Source organism: Podarcis cretensis (genome assembly GCF_951804945.1).
Source record: "Podarcis cretensis genome assembly, chromosome: 14".
Lineage (NCBI taxonomy): Eukaryota > Metazoa > Chordata > Lepidosauria > Squamata > Lacertidae > Podarcis > Podarcis cretensis.
Window position 1 is genome coordinate 39,079,320 of NC_137183.1, and position 26,929 is coordinate 39,106,248.

Genomic DNA, 26,929 nt, shown 5'->3' on the forward strand with positions numbered 1-26,929 from the left:
GCTATTGGTGCTTCCTATCTTAACTTTTCTGCAAGTAGATGGTCCTGCAGCCAGCAACTTGTTTAGTTGGCCATGTGCTGAGATACTGAGATCTTGGGTGTGACCACCTGCTACCAAAAACACCAGCACTCTACTTAGGTAGCATGATTCATAATGCCCCCTCCATTATTGCTGTTCTCCTAAGCACCAAAGCAGTCCCTCTCTCTAACAAGCAGGGAGACCAGCTTCTTGCATGCATCTTCCAAGGCAATTAGCATCATCCTTAGAAATCAACCAGGAAAAAGTTTCTGGCAGGGGCTCAGATAGTACCTCAGTTTTATTGCACAGGACCTCTGAAAACTTGAATGGGTTGCATGCTGTTGAGTCCGAGAAACAAAACCTCTTGGACGATCACAATTCCATGTAAACTGGATATAAATCTGGACAGCATGAGACAGCTAATTACCAACTGATTTGAATATGATAAGCTATGTAAACACAAGGCCGTTCATCCCTTTGGACAAGTGGGATCTTGTGGCAGTTGCTCATACTGTATTAACTAATATGCAGCATGTAGGCCATTAGAGCTTGGCCTGTTTGTGGTCTCCTGGACTACAAGGTGTAGAAATAAATTGTCAAGATGGTCACAAAGGTTGTGTGCACCACCATGCATTTGAAGCATATGGCTTCCTGCAAAGAGTCCTGAAGTCTGGGATTCCCCAGGATTGTTTTTTTTTGGGGGGGGGGGAATCATGTGCTTTAAACGTATGGTGTGTCCATTGCCTAATGCAAAGTTAGACTTTGATGTAGCTATGGCCACTCTTGCCTTTGGCACCACCCACCACAGGCATGTGGCCCCTGCAAGGCTGCCTGTGGAGGAATGCGGCCCTCAGGCTGAATTCCCCATCCTTGCTATATAGTATAAGCATTGCACATTACTATATAATATAGCAGTACTTCATTCTGGCCTCTAGAGTTCCCTCTTCAACTGATTTCAAAAGCAGTAGCAACCACTAGACCTTCTGTTTGCAGAAGGCCTTACTGTGGATTCAAAGCTGCTCTTTGCATGGGGAGGAAATACTCAGCTTACCTGAGGCACGGGGCGGGAGTCTCTTTCATGAGCTGCACCACCACAGCGGTGGCGCCCAACCTGACCTGTCGCTACACACTGGTACATAGTAACACAGGTCTAGATTTTACTATCGCAGCCTTGCAGTGCATACAGACAGGCATGGGCATTTTGCCCATTAAATCTCTGGTCAGCTGGGAGCTGTGGCACATTCTTGGCTTGACAGCATTAGTCTGGCAGGGCCCTACAGCCATCTTAACCCTCCAAGGCATGTATCAAGTATACCTGGTTGCCCTTGCCCCCACCCTACACTGGCCTGCAAACAGCTTCAGAGGAGCAGTTTTCGTCAGGAGCACGAGCAGCTTCCACATGCATTTTCTAAAACACTTTAAATGTAAAGACCAATTTAATGTTGTTTCTAGGCCTGCCCACCCCCGAAGTGTAGGGTGTCCTCAATTAGAGGGGGAGACATCTGTCTGAATCCCTCTTTGGTAATACCACTGGAGTGAACAAGCAGCAGCACGTCAGATCTTGGGACTGATCTGCGCAAGCACACACTACTTCCTTGCAGTTGGAGGTGCAGTTGCACAAGGCACACAGAGCAATGCTGAAGTATCAAGGTTGGTGCTGCATACAATGAAATATTCTAGTGATTGCTGGAATTCTTTGGGGAGGCAGCGGCCCTTCACTCTGGATAAGTTGATGCCCACCATGCACAGCTCCTCCAGGGACTGTTCCTTGAGCTTCTCCGCTGGGCATTTCAAAACTGTGGTGCTAAGCATCAATACTGATGCTGCATTATGAGTCACTATGGAGGCAGCACCAGGCATCCTGGAATCTCCTTTCCTGACCAGCAGCTTGAAGAAGCCTGTAGATAATCCTTGCAGCAAGTGCTGTGCTGCTATTTCCACCCAAAGGAGAGTGTATGTCTGGTTACAAATTGCCAGTAAAATGGAGCCATCTCACGCTGGCTTTCCACATCTCTGAGCCCCCTTGGGTCAGGAACACAGAATTAATGCTGTGGCTGATGGGAAAACAACTGCAGGGTGTGCAGCAAGGCAAGTGGTGTTTAAAATGTGGGGTTCTACTTTGCCTGCACATGATGATTTTTCATCTTCAGCGTTATGGTGCTTTAGTAATATAGGAACATAGGAAGCCTTATATTGAGTCAGACCCATTGGTCCATTTAGTTCAGTATTGTCTGTACTGACTGACAAGTGGCTCTGCAGTTTCAGACAGGAGACATTCCCAGTCTTACGCAGCAGTACCTTGAACTGAACCAGGGTTCTTCCACTGCACTGTGACTCTTGCCCTTAAAAAAACGAATTAAATTTTTAGTGCTCATAATCTAGTCATCATCATAAACTTTTACTGCACCAGCCAAAGGCCATGACATCTTCCAAAAACAGATCTACAGTGGTACCTCGGGTTAAGAACTTAATTCATTCTGGAGGTCTGTTCTTAACCTGAAACTGTTCTTAAGCTGAGGTACCACTTTAGCTAATGGGGCCTTCCACTGCTGCCATGCAATTTTGGTTCTCATCCTGAAGCAAAGTTCTTAACCCGAGGTACTATTTCTGGGTTAGCGGAGTCTGTAACCTGAAGCGTATGTAACCTGAGGTACCACTGTATGTGGAGGGACTTGGGTTGTTACGGAAGAGTATTCAGCTATGCAACATAGAAAGCAGCCTTACACACACATAGTCAGACCATTGATCTACTTATCTGAGTATTGTCTACACTGACCAGCAGCAGCTCTTTGAGGTTTCAGACATGGATCCTTCGCCAGCCCTGCCTGAAAATTGCAGAGATTGAACCTGGGACCTTTAGCATACAAGGCAGATGCTCTACTAATGAGTGACAGCACTTCCCCATCACTTGCTTCAGGTAAGCTCAAACTCCTAAACTCAGTACTGTGCCACCAAACACTGCATCCTAAGTGCCGTGCACTAACTGATTACATCGCTAGAGCTGCAAAAGGCTTACCTTTTGGAGTGGAACACAAATTTTTGTATTTATATCCTGATTTTGGAAGAAAGTGCAAGGTAGTTAATGGATTTTTTTTTAAAGTAATACTTTCCCATGAGTTCTTCCCAGTTATCCTTTGCTGGTGATGTCATTCATCTGTCTGCAGGTCATTCCTTCCACCAGTTTCAAACACTAAACAAGTAATAATTCTATTCCAGAGACATCAGACAGTTGAGATGGATTTCCACATATTTATAAAAAGGTGTCAATAATTATTTAAAAGGTTCAGGCCAATACAGTGGTGCCCCACAAGATGAATGCCTCGCAAGACGAAAAACTCGCTAGACGAAAGAGTTTTCCGTCTTTTGATGTGCTTCGCAAGACGAAACATCGGGCGAGTTCTTGCGAGTTTTTTCCCTTTTTCCCCCCTTTTTCTAAGCCGCTAAGCTGCTAATAGCCGCTAAGCTGCTAATAGCGCTAATCCGCTAATCCGCTAATAGCCATGCTTCGCAAGACAAAGAGACTCACGGAACGAATTAATTTCGTCTTGCGAGGCACCACTGTACTGTATTTGTCTTCATTTCTAAATAAACCACATCCTGTGATAACCACAAAACAAACCAAGTATAATCTATTTATGCTCCACCAACTTCAAATAAAATGAAGTTACAGAATATAAAATGCATAAGATTGTTAAAAGGTGGGAAGGGGGATTCAAAAAGTCATCTTAGATTGTCTAATGCCCTCCGATGTAGGACAGAGGCAGAAGGCAGAGTGGAATCCAGTATCTGTGGAGGGATGATGTTCCTGAAACTACTGAGATTGTTTCAGGATATTTAGCCGAGATTTTTAAAATCAAATTTAAAACTACTAATTTTACTTAATGGTGGCTATTGTGTCTTTTTTATGTTTTATTTGTTTTAATATGTAGGGATTACCAATATTTTATGGATGGCTTTTATACGTTTTATTGCCCAATTATGCCAATAAAGGCTGAATGAATGACATTCATGCAGAGTAAGGCCACCTCTGGCTTCTAGTCATGAGGGCTATGCTGTGCCTCCATAGTTGGAGGCAGCAATGCTTCTGGAAACCATTTGCTGGAAACCACAGGCATTAGGTTCCGCTTGCAGACTTCCTTTAGCTATCTGGTTGACCACTGAGAGAACAGGATGCTGGACTAGCTGGGCCCACTGGGCTGATCCAGCAGGCCCCTGTTATGTTCTTGTGTTCCCAACAGCAGCTCAAGAATGAAGAAAACTTCCAAGAATGGAACTTTCAGGTTCCATTTTCTGTAAATGCTGAAGCCGACATCTTTTCATTTCTTACGAAACAGACTTCCCTGTATATAGTGGTACCTCTGGTTACGAACTTAATTCGTTCCGGAGGTCCGTTCTTAACCTGAAACTGTTCTTAACCTGAGGTACCACTTTAGCTAATGGGGCCTCCTGCTGCTGCCGTGCCACCAGCACGTGATTTCTGTTCTCATCCTGAGGTAAAGTTCTTAACCCAAGGTACTACTTACAGGTTAGCGGAGCATAGCTGTCAACTTACAGATTTGAAAATAAGGGACCAGCAGCCAAAATAAGGGACCTGCAGCCTCACCTGTTCCAGGCACTCCAGTCTTCCTGTCCTCCTGCAGTCTGGTTAAACTCATGCTGGTAGCTTCGAGAACACTGTCCAACCAACTTTGTAACCAGAGGTTCAACTGAATAGAATTTGAATCACATGTACCACAAGGCCTATGCAGCCTCAACTTAAGATGGCTCCCCGGCCTGGCTTTGCACTGCAAAGTTTGCAGCAGCACGTGCAACAAAATGGCGTCCAGCATTCAAAAAAACCCCTCAGCTTGCATTAACTAGCCACACACAAGGCATGCAAGCTCCACCCCCCAGTCGTTCTTAGACTTCTTATTGGGTGAGCAACACAGCCAAGCAACACAGTTGGAGCCTCCCTCCTCCCTGGCCGGCAGGGAGGGAGGGAGAGGAGCTGCTTCCTTTGAAATTTAAGGGACATCCATCAATAAGGGACAGCAGTGGGACATGGCGCTGGAATAAGGGACTGTCCCTTCGAATAAGGGACACTTGACAGCTATGTAGCGGAGTCTGTAACCCGAGGTGTTTGCAACCCGAGGTACCACTGTATTAACTGACTGTTTCCTGTTCCACCCCTCCTCCCTCTCCCTATTTAAAAACTACACTTCTCTTAAATTTCCCAACCTCCCTCTCTCTCTCTCTGTATGTCTGGCAGCCAGCCCATGAAACCCATGAGAAATGTAACAGCTTTTATTTCTTGCTGCTTCTAGGGGGGTAAGCCAGGCTACGAGACCTGTTGTCAGTGATAACAAAACCTTTTGTTAAGCATATTGAGAACAAATAACATTTGCTTTTCAGTTTCTTTCCAGATTTTGCAAAAGACGGTTTGTTTGTATACAAAAGCAAACAGAATAGGAGGGCATCGTGGCCTGAAAAACTAGAGTTGAAGGAGAGGGAAATGAGCCCTCTGACAGATGAGTGATATTACACATTTTGTTTTCACTGATTTTTTTTGTGTGTGTGTTTCATCCAAGGAGCTCTAGGCAAGATGCAGGTGCCATTATCCCCTTTTTATCTTCACATACCTGAGAGCTAGGCGGAGGAACAATACTATACTTAGCATTTGCTTATTTATTTATTTATTTATTTGAGCAATTTAAATACCCCTTTGAAAAAAATCCATCTCCAAGGTGGCTTACAAAAGATTGGGAGAAGGGCCATAGATAAAGGGTAGAGCACACATTTTGCTCAGTGTTGTCTACACTGACTGGCAGTGCTCTCTGAGGTTTCAGACAAGGGGTCTCTCCCACCTAGGGAAGTGGGCAAATCTGTGGATTTAGGTTTTGCTCAGTTTCTCATTTCTCCAGTCTTTAATTTCAGTTTTCCACATTTCCCAATAAGTTTGCAATTTTTTTAAAACAAGTCTTCATGAAAATTCATCATTTTACTGCAAGTTTCTCCCAATATACAGTACATTCTTGAATGCAATTTTGAGAACTATCATGCATCGGTGTGTGTTTATTTTCAGTAATGCATGCATTTTGGGGAATAGACAAATTTAATAAATTAATAAATAAAAATTGCATGCATTATGGAGAACTGCACTACAAAATTTGGAGAGGTGTGAATTTCAAAAGATGGCTGTGTTTTATGCATTGGTTTGGAAAGTGCAAATCAGGTAGGTTTGCCTTTAAATGCTAACTGAATCAAATTTTTTCCCCATCCTCCCAAACCTCATTGGGGATGCTGGGGATTAAATCCTGAGTCCTTCTGCGTGGAAAGGGCCTTTTCTGTCCCTCTCTCATTCTCCCTGCCCAGGGAAGTTCCAGCAGGGGGTGAGATCCCTTTTTTGCCAGACTGCTGGAACTGACTGCTTATACAGGACGTTCTTCCTTCCTACTTCTGTCACTGAATTTATGTTGACTCCCTTTTTCCCTTCGCCCATCTCTGTCTTGGTTCCCCACCGCCATCAAATTAGGCTGAGGGTTTCAGGTCTCCCTAACCCCTGGTTTAAGCTAATTTCAGCAACAGCATAATCAACAGGCTGGTGTTAGAGGTGATCCCTATGTGACAGCTGGAACGTCATAGGAAGCTGCCTTTTCCTGACTTAGACCATTTGTCCATGTAGCTCAGTTCTGTCTACATAAGGAGTAACCAATGTGGTGCCCTCCAGATGTTAGACTACAACTTCCATCCTCCCTGACCTTTGGCTGTGCTGCCGTAACAGAGATCCTTATTATATTCCTCCATAAATAAATCCTCCATTGCTGCAGCTGGTGGGTGAACCCCCAGTTCTGGCTTCCCTTCCCAGGAAGAGCTGAGCCACTGACTCAGTTCATGTCGGCTCTTTGGCATGCAGGAGGAGGGGAGAGAGAAAGAGCTGACTCCATTCTTTCATTTCCCATTCTTCCATCGCAGGTGCTCCAGGACTGTGTGCACTGTAAACAAAGCCGAACCTGAGCCCAGCAGCATCCATGCTCCTCCAGGCTGGCTGGTGCTGGCGGGTGTTTTGTTTGGCGTAGCAGCAGGAGCTGGCTGGAGGCAGCGCATCCCTGCTTCCCGCAGTCATGCATGGTACGGTGTGATACTTGCCTGCGTCAGCAGCCTCCCCTCTCTTAATGCCCTTGCTGGCAAAAGAGCTATTTTGGTCTCCTTACCTGTTAACCCCATGTGTGCCGCAGCCTGCAAGGATGCATCAGGCACTGTTGCGTCTTCTAAGCAGGGAGCTGCCCATTCAACAAGATATTCAAGGATCCCTTTTCACTCATTGAATGCATTTGCATACTGCCTTTAGGGGAGGTAAGGTGCTCAAAGCCGAGACAAAGAGGGGGATTGATCCTGCCCAGCTCCCAGGTGTGGCACGGCAGCCTGGACCACGCATACGACACACATAATACATTTTACATCTTCCTTTTGATAATTTATACTCTGCCTTTTAATCAAATGCTTCAAACAGAGAAAAATTATATCTTAAGAACTACCATAAACTTGAAGAGTGCTAAAATGCTAAGGGAGAGGAAGACGTAGAATTGCAGCGGTAAATTTTGTTTGATTCAGAGTGAAAGTGAAAAGGAGAATGAATTTAAATTTAATTGGCTAAAAGGGTTGCTGAATAATTGTAAAAAAAAAAAAAAAAAGGATGCAAAAAGGGGAAGGTATGGGGAAGTCCGAGAAAAGAGGCTTATGAAAATGAGGTTAAGAAATTATGAATTTGTGTGTTTGTTTGTATGTTGTTTTTGTTGTGTTTTATAAAATTGGAAAATTAATAAAAAATTTATATTAAAAAAAAAACAAACAGAGAAAAATTACATTTTTAAAAAAGCAAAAGCAGCCCTTATTCCTCTGGCTGGAGGCAAAAAGCCTAAAGCAGCCTACTTCTATCTTGCTGTTGCTCAGGGATGATGGGATTTGTAGTCCCAACAACATCTGCGGCCTAGACTGGGTCCTTCTCTCACATTTTCAGGCCCACATATACACACCATACATGCTGGTATGGCACACACAGTCACCTTTCTTTCTTTCTTTCTTTCTTTCTTTCTTTCTTTCTCTCTCTCTCTCTCTCTCTCTCTCTCTCACACACACACACACACACACGCCACATCACACTCATTTCTAACACAGCACTGGGCTTAAGAAGAAGCCTCCCTTCTCAGTCCAGCGCTGCAGTGGAAGAAACAATCACTATTTGAAAAAGCACCTAACCAAAAACTCTTGACTAAACTTTCCTATTTCATGGAAATATGAAACTGCTGATCATGTAACCAAAATATGTAGCTTCTCCTTCAGATAAGTCTCCATGTCTGCACACTGGAACTTGTAACTTCTAGGACCAGGATGGGTCCTAGAAGTTACAAGTTAGCTTAATGCCTTTCCCAGGGAAACTGGTGTAAAGCGTTATTAAAGACAGAATTACCCAGCAAGATACAAGAGCAAGAAGCCTTGCTGGAGCAGAGGAATCTTATCCCAGCCCAGTACTGAAAAGGAGAAGACTGGGACTGGCCATTTGAAAGGTTTCCAGGGCCTGATCTGACCCATGGTTTCTGCACCCTTATTATATGAGCTTAATTTCCAGCTCTCCTTTAAGGAACACCTCTCTCCCTCCAACCCCAGTTGAGCAAAACAAGACAAGCCATTTGGAGATATTGCGACAGGAAATTCTTCCTCTTTCCCACTGATAAGTATTTGATCAGTAATGCAGCAAGCAAGCATAAGAGGGAGCTCTCTTGCAACCACAGCCGCTTCTCTACTGAGCTGTTGATAAATGGCCCAAAAAGGTTGAGTGAGCCCCTTTCCAGCTATGTCCAGTGTTATATACTGAGTTGAATAGGATCCAAACTGCAGCAGTCTGATTGGTCCTAGAACAATAGGATCCAAATTGCAGCAGTCTGATTGGTCCTAGAACAATAGGATTCAGAATGCAGCAGTCTGATTGGTCCTAGAACAATGCAACAGGAACCACCCAATCATGCTCCAGATATAAGTGAATCCACAACCTGATTGGCTTACAGTAGAATTCCAGAATTAGCCAATCATGTGCAGCCCATTGTGTAAATAATGTATATAAAGCAGATACTTTGAGGGGACTTTCATTCATTCCTCCTCACCACTATGAGCTGAATAAAGAGCATGAAATCACTTTGCGACTCTTGAGTATATTTCATCCAGCATGTAATATGATTACTATGCTTTGCCTCCTTGGTTGGACGCAGTATGGCTCTGGATGTCAGGTACTGGAAACGACAGGAGGGGGAAACGCTGTTTTGTTCAGGTTTCCCACATTCATCTGGTTGGCCACTGTGAGAACAGGATACTTGCACTAGAACGTCTATTGGCTGATCCAGCAGGGCTGCTCTTACGTTCACATTCAAGTAGATGACCTGGCCTGCAGGCCAGATCCAGTTCCCAGTCCCAACCCATGCCGGCCAACTATGGCAGGTGGTTGGGGATGCCCACCTGTCAATTCACCTGACATTGCGGTGGCATCAGGTGACCCAATTTCCAAATTAAGCTTTGCGGGCAAAGGCATATGGTGCCAACTATCAGCTGATCCTAGGATCTTGTGAAGCACTAGGTATGGTGATCCGCAGGGTCCAATGATCATTGGAAGCCTGTGCATAGCACTTCACAACACTCTGACAGCCCAGGGTGCAGTGCAGCAGAGGGCTTTGCAGGTATCCTTTCAGATGACCTAGGTCATTACATCTGATGTCATATATGGTCTAAAGTGTGTGTGGCTTGGCCAGAACGGTCTCAGGGCCAAATAGGGAAGGTTAGGCACACAGGCTGGAGGTGCCCCCCCCCCCACTTCACTAGGGTGTCAGGCCAGACACACAGAAAACTACCAGGGCATGTATGTAATTCTTAGTGATCCACTCCAGTTTCAACTTCAGTTTTCTCCATAAACTTTCCCACCCCCATGGTTAATAAAAATGAAACGAAATGAAACTCGCCTGTACCCTTTGGATGTCTAGCTATGCCCAGCTGAAATGCAAGCCTTGACTTACAGCTATTTGAAGCCTCAATTTCAAAATGCAATTGCATTCAGAAAATTGCATTATGCGGTTGCAAAATGTGCGGGACACTTACTGCATATTTGCAAGGAACATGACTGCTGAGACATTTTCCCATGTTCTTGTAGCAGACCTTCTTGCAGAGAAAGGAGGTGAAATTAAAGGCTTTGCACAACATTGAAGCCCTTGCTCCTCTCAGCTGATGGTCAAGAGGGGCCCTCAGGGGCTGGATGAAATCTGGCAGCCACATCCAGTCTGTAGGTTGACAAGTTTATTTATTATTGAATTAATATACCACCCTATACCCAGAGGTCTCAGGGTGATTCACAAAATAAAATCAAAATATAAAACCACAAAATACATAAGCAGAATAAAAACAACAACCCAATAACCCCCCCCAAAAAACCCCACATTTTAAAAGGGCATAGGATCAAATCAACCAAAGGCCCAGTTTAAAAGGAATATTTCTGCCCGGCACCTAAAGGTGTATAATGAAGGCACCAGGTGAACTTCCCTGGGGGAGAGCATGGCTTCTCTTCAGATCGTATAAATCTTTCACCTTTTACAAAACCAGCACTTTGAATTGGGCTCAGAAACTAATTGGTAGCCAGTGCAGTCGGACCAGAGTCAGTATTGAGGCATCTAATCATAAGCCTGCATTTTTATTAAAGCTTATATGTTTAATCAGGGCTTGTATTTTAAAATGAGCTTAAAGATTTTCAAATGTTTTATGCCAGGCAGAAGACCAGCTGCCTAGAAAAACCTTGGCAAGATGTTTTTTCTCCTAGACAAGGGGGTCCCCTGATTTATAGCAGAAAACAATTCTCAAAGTCGTAAAAAGGGAATTACAGGCTGAGAGCCAAGGTTACACTGACCCTACAAATTAAGGGTTGATAAATAGTAAAATGAGCCATATCTTCTTCCTAAGGTTAAAAAGGCCAAGAGCAAATTGAAAAGCAACTGGTCTGGCTGGCAGAAAGAGAGCATTTTTGGGAAGTCTTTTCTAAAGCTGTTTCTTTCTTAAACTAAGATCCTTTTAAGATTTCTTTTCCTTTTAAAAGGTTATTTATGTATTAAATATATTAGTTTAAATATAATTATGCAAAGGATTTAAGAAATGCTAGGTTCGTATTTCATATAGTTGTAAGAGTTGTAACTATCCTGAAATTAAGTCAGCCACCAGCCCAGCCTCCTGCCAGACAGGAGACGCCATCGAGCACTCCTGATATATGGTTGTCAGGCCTTTTGTTTAGAAACCTTCAAATGAAGGAGATCTCTCAATGTTGATGTGAACTCAAAATCCTTGACATATGTTTAAGATAAAAATTCAAGATTAACCATTTGTTTTGGAGGGCAATAGGGCAAGGAGGGCAAGAGGTGAGCTGGTAATTAAGATTCCTTGTTGAGACACATGTAAGATATATTACTACTTATTTGTCATTTATAGATAGAAGAATATATAGCTTTTTGATTCCCATAAAAGGACAGAAGGAAATGGGTGTATATTTTGTGATTGGTTCTAGCAAACAACCAATAGGAATTTCAACCAGGCTGATTGGACAGAGGCAGCCACAGGAGGAGCAAGGGGGCTGGATTAAGGAAATATAAGTGCTGGCCAGAATGGCAGGAGGCCAGGCCAGAGCTTGGTAACCATATACCACTGTGCCTCATATTTATTTGTCTGACAAATAAATTATTATTTTAATTTCTCTATTGCTGCGTTGAATATTTCATTCCAGCTAAGCGTTAACCACAAGCAGGGTGCTACAGTATAATATGCTTAAACCATTTTGCTCCGGTGAGCAACCTGGCTGCTGAATTCTGCACTAGCTGAAGTTTCCGAACCATCTTCAGAGGCAGCCCTACATATAACACATTGCAGTAATCTAACCTTGAGGTTACCAGAGCATAGACGACAGTAGTTAAGCTATTCCTGTCCAGATAGGGGTGTAGCTGGGCCACCAGCCAAAGCTGATGGAAGGCACTCTGGGCCACTGAGGCCACCTGAGCCTGGAGCAACAGCAAAGGATCCAAGCTACAAACCTGCTCCTTCAGAGGGAGTGTAACCCCATCAAGAGCCGACGATCTCCCACTCATCTGGTTTAGGGCTCAAGAGTTGACAAAGCCTCTCTCCTATGGTTTTATGGCAGTGTCCTGGGACACTGCTTGAGTCACCAGTTTTAGCAAAGTGTTAGCAAAGCCATTTAAATAACAAAAATGGAGTCTGGTGAGAAAAGTCCTGATAGCACTTTGCAGAGCAAACTGGACAAAAATAATATATAATTTGAGGAGAAAGGAAGATACAGTGGAAGCTCAAGTTGCGAACGTGATCCGTACAGGAGGCACGTTCGCAACCTGCAGCACCGTGTCTGCGCACGTGTGGGTCACAATTTGGCATTTCTGCACATGCACAAAGCGCAATTGCCGAAACCCGGAAGTAACCCGTTCTGGTGCACCCCGAAAACACACAACGTGAAGTGTCTGTAACCCGAGGTATGACTGTACTTTGTCTTCCTTAGTTTAGGCCTCGTACATAGCAGGAGACGTACAGAGGAAAACACCCTTAGAACTACATGGTCAATCAGAGTACATGCTACCTCAGTGAAGATCATGCCACTCTGCCTAGTTGCTAGTGTTGACTTTAACACTAACAGAACTAACCCTTAAGTTACAAACTGAACAATCTCTGCTGCCGCACTTCCAACAATCAGAAGTGTTTTCCTCCTTAGTGTGCTTTACTCCTACGCTTACACTCCAGTTGTTGCAACAGCCCCTTCTTGGAAACTTTCTTGACATGTACAAATTCTGAAGACAAAAAATAAAATGCAGAAGTGAAACCCACAAGAGGAAAGATTCATTGGGGAAATAGTGAATGCATGCTGTGAGTCATGGAAATGGGATGGTGCCAGATGCTTTTTAAGGGGGGACTCAAGAGTGACCATCCTTGTCCTCTGACGCATGTGAAAGGGATGCTACCAAATGAGAGAAGCAATCTTTTAAGGTCTGGACCTACTTTAGTTGATTCTTTTATCCTAATCCAGTTGATTTATACATATATATTGTTTTAGCCATTAAGCATTGTTGTTGTTGTTGTTTAGTCGTTTAGTCGTGTCCGACTCTTCATGACCCCATGGACCAGAGAACGCCAGGCACTCCTGTCCTCCACTGCCCCCCGCAGCTTGGTCAGACTCATGCTGGTAACCTCGAAAACACTATCCAACCATCTCGTCCTCTGTCGCCCCCTTCTCCTTGTGCCCTCCATCTTTCCCAACATCAGGGTCTTCTCCAGGGAGTCTTCTCTTCTCATGAGGTGGCCAAAGTACTGGAGCCTCAGCTTCACAATCTGTCCTTCCAGTGAGCACTCAGGGCTGATTTCCTTCAGAATGGAGAGGTTTGATCTTCTTGCAGTCCATGGGACTCTCAAGAGTCTCCTCCAGCACCATAATTCAAAAGCATCAATTCTTCGCGATCAGCCTTCTTTATGGTCCAGCTCTCACTTCCATACATCACTACTGGGAAAACCATAGCTTTAACTATACGGACCTTTGTTGGCAAGGTGATGTCTCTACTTCTCAAGATGCCGTCTAGGCCTGTCATTGCCCTTCTCCCAAGAAGCAGGCGTCTTTTAATTTCGTGGCTGCTGTCACCATCTGCAGTGATCATGGAGCCCAAGAAAGTAAAATCTCTCACTGCCTCCATTTCTTCCCCTTCTATTTGCCAGGAGGTGATGGGACCAGTAGCCATGATCTTCGTTTTTTTGATGTTGAGCTTCAGACCATATTTTGCACTCTCCTCTTTCACCCTCAATAAAAGGTTCTTTAATTCCTCCTCACTTTCTGCCATCAAGGTTGTGTCATCTGCATATCTGAGGTTGTTGATATTTCTTCCGGCAATCTTAATTCCGGCTAGGGATTCATCCAGCCCAGCCTTTCGCATGATGAATTCTGCATATAAGTTAAATAAGCAGGGAGACAAAATGCAGCCTTGTCGTACTCCTTTCCCAATTTTGAACCAGTCAGTTGTTCCATATCCAGTTCTAACTGTAGCTTCTTGTCCCACATAGAGATTTCTCAGGAGATAGATGAGGTGATCAGGCACTCCCATTTCTTTAAGAACTTGCCATAGTTTGCCATGGTCAACACAGTCAAAGGCTTTTGCATAGTCAATGAAGCAGAAGTAAATGTCTTTCTGGAACTCTCTAGCTTTCTCCATAATCCAGCGCATGTTTGCAATTTGGTCTCTGGTTCCTCTGCCTCTTCTAAATCCAGCTTGCACTTCTGGGAGTTCTCGGTCCACATACTGCTTGAGCCTTCCTTGTAGAATTTTAAGCATAACCTTGCTAGCGTGAGAAATTAGTGCAATTGTGCGATAGTTGGAGCATTCTTTGGCACTGCCCTTCTTTGGGATTGGGATGTAGACTGATCTTCTCCAATCTTCTGGCCACTGCTGAGTTTTCCAAACTTGCTGGCATATTGAGTGTAGCACCTTAACAGCATCATCTTTTAAAATTTTAAATAGTTCAGCTGGAATACCATCACTTCCACTGGCCTTGTTATTTGCAGTGCTTTCTAAGGCCCATTTGACTTCACTCTCCAGGATGTCTGGCTCAAGGTCAGCAACCACACTACCTGGGGTATATGAGACATCCGTTTCTTTCTGGTATAATTCCTCTGTGTATTCTTGCCACCTCTTCTTGATGTCTTCTGCTTCTGTTAGGTCCTTTCCACTTTTGTCCTTTATTATGGAAATCTTTGTACGAAATGTTCCTTTCATATCTCCAATTTTCTTGAACAGATCTCTGGTTCTTCCCATTCTATTGCTTTCCTCTATTTCTTTGCATTGCTTGTTTAAGAAGGTCTTCTTGTCTCTCCTTGCTATTCTTTGGAAATCTGCATTCAATTTCCTGTATGTTTCACGATCTCCCTTGCATTTTGCTTGCCTTCTCTCCCCCGCTATTTGTAAGGCCTCATTGGACAGCCACTTTGCTTTCTTGCATTTCCTTTTCATTGGGATGGTTTTCGTTGCTGCCTCCTGTATAATGTTACGAGCCTCCATCCATAGTTCTTCAGGCACTCTGTCCACCAAATCTAAATCCTTAAACCTGTTCCTCACTTCCACTGTGTATTCATAAGGGATTTGATTTAGATTGTATCTTACCGGCCCAGTGGTTTTTCCTACTTTCTTCAGTTTAAGCTTGAATTTTGCTATAAGAAGCTGATGATCTGAGCCACAGTCAGCTCCAGGTCTTGTTTTTGCTGACTGTATAGAGCTTCTCCATCTTTGGCTGCAGAGAATATAATCAATCTGATTTCGATGCTGCCCATCTGGTGATGTCCATGTGTAGAGTCGTCTCTTGTGTTGTTGGAAAAGCGTGTTTGTGATGACCAGCTTGTTCTCTTGACAGAACTCTATTAGCCTTTGCCCTGCTTCGTTTTGATCTCCAAGGCCAAACTTGCCAGTTGTTCCTTTTATCTCTTGACTCCCTACTTTAGCATTCCAATCCCCTATAATGAGAAGAACATCCTTCTTTGGTGTCACTTCTATAAGGTGTTGTAAGTCTTCATAGAATTGGTCAATTTCAGTTTCTTCAGCACCAGTAGTTGGTGCATAAACTTGGATTACTGTGATGTTAAAAGGTCTGCCTTGGATTCGTATCGAGATCATTCTATCATTTTTGAGATTGCATCCCAGTACAGCTTTTGCCACTCTTTTGTTGACTATGAGGGCCACTCCATTTCTTTTACAGGTTTCTTGCCCACAGTAGTAGATATGATGGTCATCCGAACTGAATTCACCCATTCCCGTCCATTTTAGTTCACTGATGCCCAGGATGTCAATATTTATTCTTGCCATCTCATTTTTGACCACCTCCAACTTACCCATGTTCATGGTTCTTACATTCCAGGTTCCTATGCAATATTTTTCTTTACAGCATTGGACTTTCCTTTCGCTTCCAGGCATATCCGCAACTGAGCGTCCTTTCGGCTTTGGCCCAGCCACTTCATCAGCTCTGGATCTACTTGTACTTGCCCTCCGCTCTTCCCCAGTAGCATGTTGGACGCCTTCCGACCTGAGGGGCTCATCTTCCAGCGTCATAACTTTTATATGCCTGTTGTCTTTGTCCATGGAGTTTTCTTGGCAGGGATACTGGAGTGGCTTGCCGGTTCCTCCTCCAGGTGGATCACGTTTGGTCAAAACTCTCCACTATGACCTGTTCATCTTGGGTGCCCTGCTCGGCATAGTTCATAGCTTCTCTGAGTTCTTCAAGCCCCTTCGCCACGGCAAGGCAGTGATCCATGAAGGGGAATTACAATTAAGCATTACAATTTAGCATTACAAATTAAGCATTACAATTTAGCAAATGCAGTGACTTTTGCCCTCTTCCATTGTGCTATAGCACAAGAGTGCCCCTCCATACGGTAATAATGCAGTAGCTCTGAGTAAGCATTGCAGAACAGCTAATCAAGCAGAATGGTGTGTGGATTGTCCAGTATAAACCCACCACTTAATGTGCTATTATAACAATGGCATGTTGCAGAGTTACAGCTGCATAAAAACTCCAGTCTTGGAAGATCTGTAGTTAATCGGTTTTGAGGCTGCAATCATGTGTACAACCTCCTTTTCCTTAGAGTAAGACCTTGAATACAATGGGATTGACTTAAATGTAAACATGGATTAGTTGCACTTTAGGTCCTGGTGGCTTCAGGAGACATGGCTTGAAAATTGCAGAGTTGGGAAAATGAATACTAAAACTGAATAGATAACAAGCACATGCTTAACTTTCTCCCTTTCAAGGGCTTAGCTTTGGTTGGAATGTGCCCCCTTTGTTGGCATACCCACAGCAATATTATGTCTCGCTGCAATGGCACAAAATCTGTGTTGTTTTAGGGAAATTAATGTGTGGGCATGCAGTCCCAAGAGGAAGAAGTGCAGATATGCACCAGTTCAGGGAGTGGGTGAGAATTGCAGAAAAACGCAGAAGAGGACAAGAGACGAACCCAAATGCAATGCCACAGAGGAGCAATCCTGCTAATCTATAGTTGGCCATTTTCCAAACTCTCTCCACACAATTTCCACTCCTCCATCCAGATTGGCCTGCTCAGTTCTTTGCATAGCTTCCTTTTCAGCCGCTCTTGTGGCTGGGGGAGCCCAGGGTTAAGGCCAAATTAATACCAGCAGAATAGTCTGAATACTCAGAAGGAGTGGTGGGAAAGGGGGGTAGGTGATGTGCCAGCTCTGATCTGTAAGCCCCACACAGTAACCAGGACTAGCCTGTATCAACCGGGCCTGTGCTTTCTATGTCCACAAAGCAAGACGAACTAAAAACAACCAGCTCCCATTCTGACATATTCCTCTGTCATTGGGCAACCAGTCAGGAACTTAAAAGACTCTAGGTTTCATTGGTGTCCCTGCCCCCAGAAGAGCATGAGCTGCTTATGAAAGGAAATCAATGAAACATTAAATTGCCTCCAAGTACACCACCAGAGGAGGCCGAATTTACAGAGGCACCATAAACAAACTTGTGTGTTTCTCTGACCTAAAAGGGCCAAGGGAGGCATAGGAGATTTTGAATTAGTAATATAAGAGCATTGCTGAAACAGGCCAAAGGCTTTTCATCTACTCCTGTTTCCCATAGTGGCAAATCAGATGCCCTCCAGCCATGGGTGTGGCCAGGATTTGGGGAGGGGGGGCAGAACTGATGTGATTGGTCAGTTAAGTTACATATTTCTACTGTTTTACTTAATGGGGGCAGCTGCCCCTCTGCCACACCCATGCCTCCAGCAAACCCATAAAGAGGGCAACAGCCCTCTTCCACTTATGATCTCCGCAACTGTTACTCAGGGGCATGCTCACCAGGACTGCTTTAGAATCACCTTGTTCATTTCAACAATGGTTGTGTAAGAGAACCTTAACCTGGATGGTGTCCTATGCTAGGCTCTTGCTCAGTTCCAACACAATGCAAAAGGAGCTGCATGAGAACTTCCAGGTAGATTGTCCCTCATATTCATTAGTGCAAAAGGGGGGAAATTCAGAATTCTGCTCTGTACCCAATACAGTAATGTCGTGGTTGGCCCTATGGATGTTCTGAGCAGAAGGAATCTAGGAGGCTGCCTTATACCAAATCAAGCCAGTGGCGCACCTAGCCCAGTACTGCAGACACTAAGTGGCATCAGCTACTTCCCAGGCCTGTTTTGAATGGAAGGGAAGGCACTGCCTTGTCCTTTGTATCCTGGCAGCATAGGAACGCAGGCAGTTGCCTTATACAGAATCAACGCATTGGCCAATCCAGCTCAGTATTGTCTATGCTGACTGGCAGAACTCTCCAGGGTTTCGGACAGGAGTTTCTCCCAGCCCTACTCAAGGATTGAACCCGGGACCTTCTGCATGCAAAGCAGATGTTCTACTCCTGAGCCACTGCTCTTGTGTAGCGAAAGCTAGGTGGCAGGGAGCCTGGAGCAAGTGGTGTTGTGGTCTGTTTCTGCAGCAAGGTCCCTGCAGAGGCACTGTCTCCCAGCATCCTAGAGCCTCCCAATTAGGATAAAAGGAGAGTGTTTTAGGCACTGTATGCTCCAAAGCTAAGTATTTAGGTGCACGAGGTGCTTCAGTTTTCAGGGGAATGGTGTGTAAGTTCTGTTATGTGTAATGGAACTTCATGGAAAATATAACTTAAGTCACTTCAAAAGAGGATATTGGAGCACTCCAATTCATTTCCCCATGTATCGTGCACAGAAAATAGTACACCTAACTGAAAGTCAACACATGGAGATCTGCATCAATCATTGAAGTGCATCCCTAATAATTATTATTATAAAATTATAATAATATTGCAGAATTGTTGGCTGTTGTACAATCCTATAATCAGCATGGCCGTAGCTATCACGAAGGGACCTTGCACTTCTGAATTCGCCACTACACTACTAGTCTGGAGCAGAGGAATCATTACCTTCCAAATCCCTCTGAGTTACTGTTAACTGAAGATGAGCCATTTCCTGCTGCTCCGGATCTCTCCATGTGATACTGACTTAGTCAGGGGAAGGAGGATGGAAGAACTGTGAATCTGTCTGCCCTCATCACAGTCCTCTTATATAGCCCCATCTTCTAGGTTCAGTTCCCCAGAACTGAACAGAGCAACAAATTAGGATACAATCTTGCAAAAGTTAGTCATCAGAGCTGTTGTCTCATTAAAATAAAGAAAAAAGGAAAAAATAATAGGAGGAAATCAGCAATTAAAGCTACCTCCCAATACAAAGAAAACTGGCATTGGGGTAATTTTACAGCGGCTATTCATATTCATTACTAATTGCCCCACTAGGGTCAACAGGAAGAAATAAAATCCACTAAAACTTTGAATTTCAGTTAGCATTAAAAAAGGATCTCTGCTGAATGTAACTTACTTGTGAGGAGACAACTGGAAAGTTTGTGTTATAAAAAGCCAGTGTTCCACCCCCCAAAAAAATGTTTAGGTGTACTCTCATTTTCCTACTCATATTGAAATGCTGCCCCTCAATGAGGCCAAACTTAGATTCCCAAAATGTTTAGGGGTATGTGTCCCCCTGCGTGCCCCCAGAAAAAAAGGACTGTAAAAAGCTATAAAAGGTTATGGGGTTTCAGAAGGAAGTTACAGGATATGCACTGATTGGATATGATGTGGTGTGCCCCAAAACTTTTGCATGTGCAAATAGTATTGAAAACAGGTTTAAGTATGGCTGATATGGTATCGTCACAAGTACGAATCATCACAAATGTGCAATAAAAAGGATGATGATGATGATAATAATAATAATAATAATAATAATAATAAAATTTTATTTGTATCCCACCCTCCCCGGCCAAAGCCAGGCTCAGAGTGACTAACATCATATAAATAAGACAATAAGCATAATACAAGTGATCAAACAATTAAGATACATCCCACGATTAATTCAAACAATTAAAATTAAAATTAAAACTGGACAAGTGACAATCTTCAGGTTAAAATTGGAAGTGGTTAATACTCACCAAGACCAACTGTTTCCACTGATATTATAAGGACCTATGAGCGGGCTGGGAAGCAGCCCTATTTCTGGAAAGTTATGCTTCATTCAAGGGCTCCAATGTGGATGTACCCTTTATGGAAGATGTATGGATACCCCAGACTATGGGCTTGTTCACACATCACATAGTAAATCACAGCTAGCGATGCCAATAAACCATGGTTTACTGTGAATGTGGTTGAGACAGGAGACAGAAATCCCAAGACTTGGCTTAACATGATGTGCCAACCAGCACTCCTGGTTTGTTTCTCACAAATCATGAGTAGTAATCCACAAACGAATCAGGGCATCCATCTGTCCCTGATTTACAACTTTAAAGGCCAAACCCAAAACCTTAGAATTGGGCCCAGAAACAAGTAGGCAGACGGTGTAACTGGCAAAGAATACATGTGATGGATGTACAGCCAGATGGGCGAGGTATAAATAATAAATTATTATTATTATTAATTTATTAATTTATTAATTTATTAATTTATTAATTTATTATTATTATTATTATTATTATTATTATATTACCTGCAGTCTTCTGTACCAGTTGCAGTTTCCAAACCATCTTCAAGGGCAGCCCCACATAAGAGTGAATTACAATAATCTATGAGAAAGGGTCATCATAGCGTTTTCAAAGGACAAAGTCAAGTAAGGGAATCTTCAGCCCTCTTTGTGCAGCTTGCCACATCTGAGCACATGGCTCCCAGTCTAGACTGGCCCACTCTGAGTGCTAAGCAGGAAAGTTGAGTGGGTGGGTAGGGATAAAACATGCATTTAAATTCTGGATCTAAAATCCTGAGCCTCCTCACCAAGACATTGCCCTGAAAAGTTGTTTTCTGTGATTTGAATATGCATTCCAGAGAACCTTAATCAAGATCATGTCCTCTAAAATGAGGAGGAAGGGCAAGTGAGGTCAAAGAATGTGACTAGCAGCAGAAGAGCTGGCAGCGAGCTTTGCACATCCTCCGTTTTTAACAGGCAAGGATTTGGTTGAAGCTGTATCAGGCCTGGAGATCCGTTTGCTTCCTTTAGACCAGGGGCTGTACCATGAAGGTTGCGCGACACCATCATTTCCCACATTTCTGTTTTTTGCATGAATCTGCACTGAACTTCTCGTTGACGGTTCCTTTTCCAGACTTGCATGGTAAACGTGCAGAGGAGGTTTGTTGCAAGAATGAAACTTCTGGGGTTTGTAGGCCAGGTTTCTGCACCCACCCCAATCCTGCTTGCTTGTTGTTGACATCTGAGATTTGCATTTTTAAGACTCGCTTTCTATGGTTGTGATTTGTTTTAAACAGCTTTGAATATTGTGTTTAACTTCCATAACCTGCCCTGGAACCTTTGAGTGAAGATCATCCTCCATCATCATCATCCTCCGTCATCATGGGTAACCAATGTGGTACCCTCCAGAGGTTGTTGGACTAACGAGGGAAGAATGGAGAATGAAACTGATGGAGTATGCAGAAATGGACAAATTAACTGGGAAAATTCGAAACCAACGCGATCAGAGATTCACCGAGGACTGGAACAAATTTACAGAGTATATGAAAACTGTGTGTGATCAGGAAATAACGCTTGTTGGATTTCAAGAAGCTCTGTGAAAAAATAAACTGGAATGTTGCTTAAAAGAGAAGATAAAATAGGGATTGTCAAAGTGCAACATAAATGTATGAAATGTGAGAAGTGGTGATAAATATGAAAATTGTCAGATAGGCTGATGGAAGTCAAAAAGAATGTATAAGTTAAATTGGATGTGTAATTATAAATGGATTGGTTATTGGAAATTTGAATAAAAATTAATTTCAAAAAAAAAAAGAGGTTGTTGGACTACAAGTCCCATCATCCCTGCCTGTTGGCTATGCTGGCTGGGGCTGATGGGAATTGGAGTCCAGAAATAACTGGAGGGTACTGAATTTGTTACCCTTGGTGTATATATAAGCACTTGCCACTTGCTACTCTGCCACTGTCATGCCCCCCGAAAGACCACCTATGTAAGGAATTTCCCTCTGTGAAACTTTGTTGGTGATGCAGCTACCAGCCGACTAGCCTGCAGTCCTACCCTCTATGTTCTTTCTGCAGCTCTAATAAAATCAGCCGAGACCATGCATAAAACCCCAGAAATCAACAGTTCCATTCAGTGTCGTACCTTTCTAGCTGTTTGGTTTGTCAACAGGTGTTATTCTGGGTGAACTGAATCTGAAACAAGGCCCCTGCCAGACTTATCTTAGCAAGTAACCATGGCAACAAAGGACAGCTTGTGGAACAGGGTGCCATTCTAAAGCCATCTGCAGAGAATCCCTGTAAAACATTTGCAAAACCCATTCCAGCCCGTTCTTTCCATGCTTACTGCAAAGGTCATTTCATGATGCTCGGCTGATGACTGAGCTCCATTTCCTAATCTGCAACACAGGTGAGAGAGCCACTGGGGAAGAAGGTCCGTAATAGGACTAAGGGTCTGGCTCCCCTCCAGTCCCATGAAGGATGAGTTAAGTTGTGGGTTGACATAGCAGACGACACAGCGATTTCTCCAAGTAGCTCTTTATTTTGTAAGCTGGAATCGAACTGACTGCAAAGAGCTCAGCCGGCCTGCTTTTATAGGCAGCCGGCTATCAACATTGTAGCAACAACAGCCCAGCGTTTCCCGCCTACAATAACTGACGTGGACCTGAGTGAAAACTATCTACAGACCTGAGTGAAAACTATATACAGTATCCCCCTGCTGGCCCAGGGTGAAACTTCACTACATAACAGATTTTAAGAGGGTGGGTAGTAATGACACGGCCTGCTCTTGTGCCTCTTTGATTGACAGAAATCATGGAAGGCCATAGCTCAGTTAAAGACCTGGATATTCACCCAGGCTTCCGATACCAGAAGTGGAAGAAGGCAACTTAGCTGAGTTTCTGACTAAAGAATTCACCAAGTTCTGGAATTTAGAGGAAAAGGACTTTAAAATTGTGTCAGCTTACAGGCTTGGAAGACTTGTAAAGAAAGAAAAGCCCAGAGACTGTTTGATAATATTGAGATCAAAGGAGGAAAGGGATAAGATTTTGGGCCTACACTACGAGAAGTCACTGGACATTTTGGATAGAAGAATTGAACTTTATAAAGACATTCCTAAACAACTGTTGGACCTTAGATCCGCCTATCTTGAATTGGTTAAATTGCTCAGGAGCAACTCAATTATCTTTAGGTGGGAATTTCCCCAAGGATTATCTTTTACTTTCAGAGGGAAGAAGGTTAAAATTAGAACACTGGAAGATAGAGACAAATTTCTGACTACATACGGAGAGGACCTTCAAAAAGGAATTGAACTACCCTTTGGGCCTGGAGCACCGGCGGTACTGGCACCCTTGGAACCTGAAGATTCTGCGAATAAGATACCACCCCCGGAAAAATAATCAGATTATTTCAGGATGTCTCTGCAACTTCTGAGCTGGAATATAAATGGCTGTAACATCCCGGAAAAAAGGAGGAAAATATTTCATATATTGAAAAAAGAACAATTGGACATTATTTGCTTGCAAGAAACACATGTGACTAGGCTCCATAGAAAAGTGTTAATAAACAAAAGATTGGGCCAGGAATTTATATCTTCGGACAAAGTAAAGAAGAGAGGTGTGGTCATATATGCAAAAGAGAGCCTGGCACCCAAATTCCTATTTAAAGACGAACATGGAAGAATTTTAGCAATTGAGATACAACATCAAGGAGAGAAACTTTTGATATTAGGAATCTATGCGCCGAATGAGGGGAAATCGGAATTTTACAAGAAGTTGCATGAGACTATGCTGGGAGATATGAACGGGGTCGTATCAACCAACATGGATAAGTCACAAAGCCAAAATGTTACAAAAGACGGCAGACTACCAAAGACCTTTTTTGAAATGATAGACAATATGGATTTGATTGATATTTGGAGGACAAAGAACCCCTTGGGAAGAGAGGGAACATTTTTCTCTGAAGCCCAACTGACTTGGACAAGAATCGACCAAATATGGATATCTAGAGGTCTGGCACCCAAGGTCAAGAAGGTGGAAATCTGCCCAAAGTCCTGCTCCGACCATAATGCAGTAAAGATGGACTTGACACTAATACCAACCGGCTCCTTTAGATGGAAGATGAATGACAATTTGTTTAGAGATCAGGAGATTATTAAGAAGGCCCAAAAAGCTCTAAAGGACTATTTTGAGATAAACTTGAATACTACGGTGGAAAAAAGAACCATCTGGGACGCAAGCAAGGCAGTGATGAGGGGGTTCTTGATACAACAGAATGCTGTAAAGAAAAGGACACAAAATGAGAGGAAAGATAAAATTCTGGAGAAAATTAAAGAATTAGAAAAGAAGCTAAGATCAAACCCGAAGTCACAGCCGACGCTGAGAGAAATTAAGCTTCATCGGGGCCACTAGGTGGCGCATCGGAAGATGGCTGACAATAACATCTCTCCGACCCACACGAGGTAATTTGGAGGCTATGATGGGGGTAATTAGCCTCCTTAACCCCCCCAGGATTATGGGGGGGACGGCCCTTGCCTGCTGTGCCCTATACCACCCCCGAATTTGTGGGGGTGGGGGCACTAGGCACAAAGCCCTCCTGTGGGATTTTCGGCACTCCTCGACGCCGTCCCCGATTCGCGCCGCTGGTTGCAATGATCTTTAAAAGAAATAATTTGGACATGATTAATTGCACATACATCAAGGAAAAAGGGGAGTAAATACTGCTGACAGAAGAGATCTCTGATAACAAGACAACAATAAAATACGAGAAGAACGTCAAGATACGGTAATGACTGAGGGGGGAGGGGGGGAAAAACCTGCCTCTACCTTTTTATGTGATTTAACAAGAATCCCCCTCCCCTAATGAGTCAGAAATTAAGGACTTAAGCTGTGGATTTAAGGCTGTGTGGAGATAAACTTTCGATCCAAAGCAATGTTTCAAGATGAAGCTGGAAAGCTAAGAGTTTTGGAGTGACGCAGTCAGGAAAAAATGCCGTTTGCCATTTTGTGAGGCATTGTGGGAGCTCTTGGGTCTGGGAGGAGAAAGAGAGAAATAGAGTTGTTTACATATCGTGAATCAACTCCTCGGTGGGACTTAAGAGCGACAAATGCCAAAATTTACGATGGATAAAGTGATGTTATCTACGAAGGAGATATATGGAAACCATCTGGACTTAGTGAAGGAACGGGAAATCCACACAGGATTATTACACTTGCTATCGGCTTAAGGAGACTAACAGAAGAGATCGTAAAGGAAAAAGAGAAACTATACGAACAAGATATGATGTGGCAACACCAAGATAAGACTGGATAGAATTATGAACTTTGTTTGGACTGATTGGGACTGATTTGGACATTAACGCAGTAATAAGAAGATGATCTGAATTCCCCTTTGGATCTTGAAGTATGGGTTCCCCCAACAAAATTTAAAAATTTGGCTTTGTAATTCGGAATTTATATGATGTGATTTAATTTGATGTGATTGGCCAGTTAATAAAAATTATTTTTTTTTAAAAAAAGAGAAATTAAGCTTCATCAAGCACAATATTCTAAATTGATAAACCAGGAAATAGAGTGGAAGATTAAATTAATGAAACAAAAAACCTTTGAATCGGCGAACAAATGTCGAAAACTGCTAGCTTGGCAGTTGAAGAGGAGACAAAAACTAAATACAGTTACAAATTTAGAGATTGAAGGAAGAAACATTCAGAACCCTGTGGATATTAGAAAGTGCTTCCAGAGATATTTCAAAAAATTATATACCCAAGGGCCGCAAGATGAGAATGAGATTAAACAATTTTTGGAAAAAAATGGACTGCCAAAATTGTCACAAGAAAATAGATCAATCCTGAACTGTAAAATAACACGACAAGAGATGGAGCAAGCCATTCAAAATATGAAATTGGGCAAATCTCCAGGACCAGATGGGCTGACCTCCAAGTATTATAAGACATTAAAAGACTATTTGATACAACCACTGATGGATGTTAGCAATGAAATTATGGAGGGGAAGAGGGCGCCAGAATCGTGGAAGGAAGCTTTTATCACATTGATACCAAAATCGGAAGCTGAAAAGACACAACTTAAGAACTATCGTCCCATCTCTCTTCTAAACGTGGATTACAAAATTTTTGCAGATATTATGGCAAGTAGATTTTAAAAAGTTTTAAATGAAGTAATTCACAAGGACCAGGCGGGCTTTCTCCCAGGTAGACACCTGTTTGCTAACACAAGGAATATTATTGACATTTTGGAACTTTTGCAAACAGACATAAATACAAAAGCAGTGTTAATTTTCATAGATGCGGAGAAGGCCTTTGACAATATCTCCTGGAAATTTATGAAGGGAAACTTAAAAGAAATTGGAGTGGGACGGGGTTTTGAGAATGGGATTGATGCAATATATTCAGAACAAAAGGCTAAACTGATAGTTAACAATGTGGTTACAGAAGAGTTTAAAATTGAAAAAGGAACACGACAAGGCTGCCCTATTTCCCCTTTGCTATTCATTTCGGTTCTGGAAGTGCTCCTGAATATGATTAGAGGGGACAGGTTGGTGGAAGGAATTCAAGTCGGAGCGAAACAATATAAACTTAAAGCTTTTGCAGATGACCTAGTTTTGACCCTGCAGGAGCCAGAATCTAGTACGAAAAGAGTATTACAATTGATTCAAGACTTTGGTCGGGTGGCGGGATTCAAACTAAACAAACAGAAAACCAAGGTATTGGGGAAAAAATTGACAGTTACAGAGTCGGAACGGTTTCAGAGAGAGACAGAATTAAATGTGGTTAAAAAAGTAAAGTACCTAGGGGTAAACATAACAGCAAAAAATCTGAGTCTATTTAAGGAT

General features: G+C 43.1%; 1 long non-coding RNA gene across 1 annotated transcript; it reads right to left on the minus strand.

Moving 5' to 3' along the window:
- Positions 1–78: 78 nt before the first annotated feature.
- LOC307202489 lies at positions 79–22,487 on the minus strand. Its single transcript, XR_013832910.1, has 3 exons — positions 22,230–22,487; positions 2,317–2,360; positions 79–419 (listed from the first exon to the last, which is right to left on the minus strand). It is a non-coding gene; the product is annotated as an uncharacterized lncRNA (long non-coding RNA).
- Positions 22,488–26,929: the final 4,442 nt, after the last annotated feature.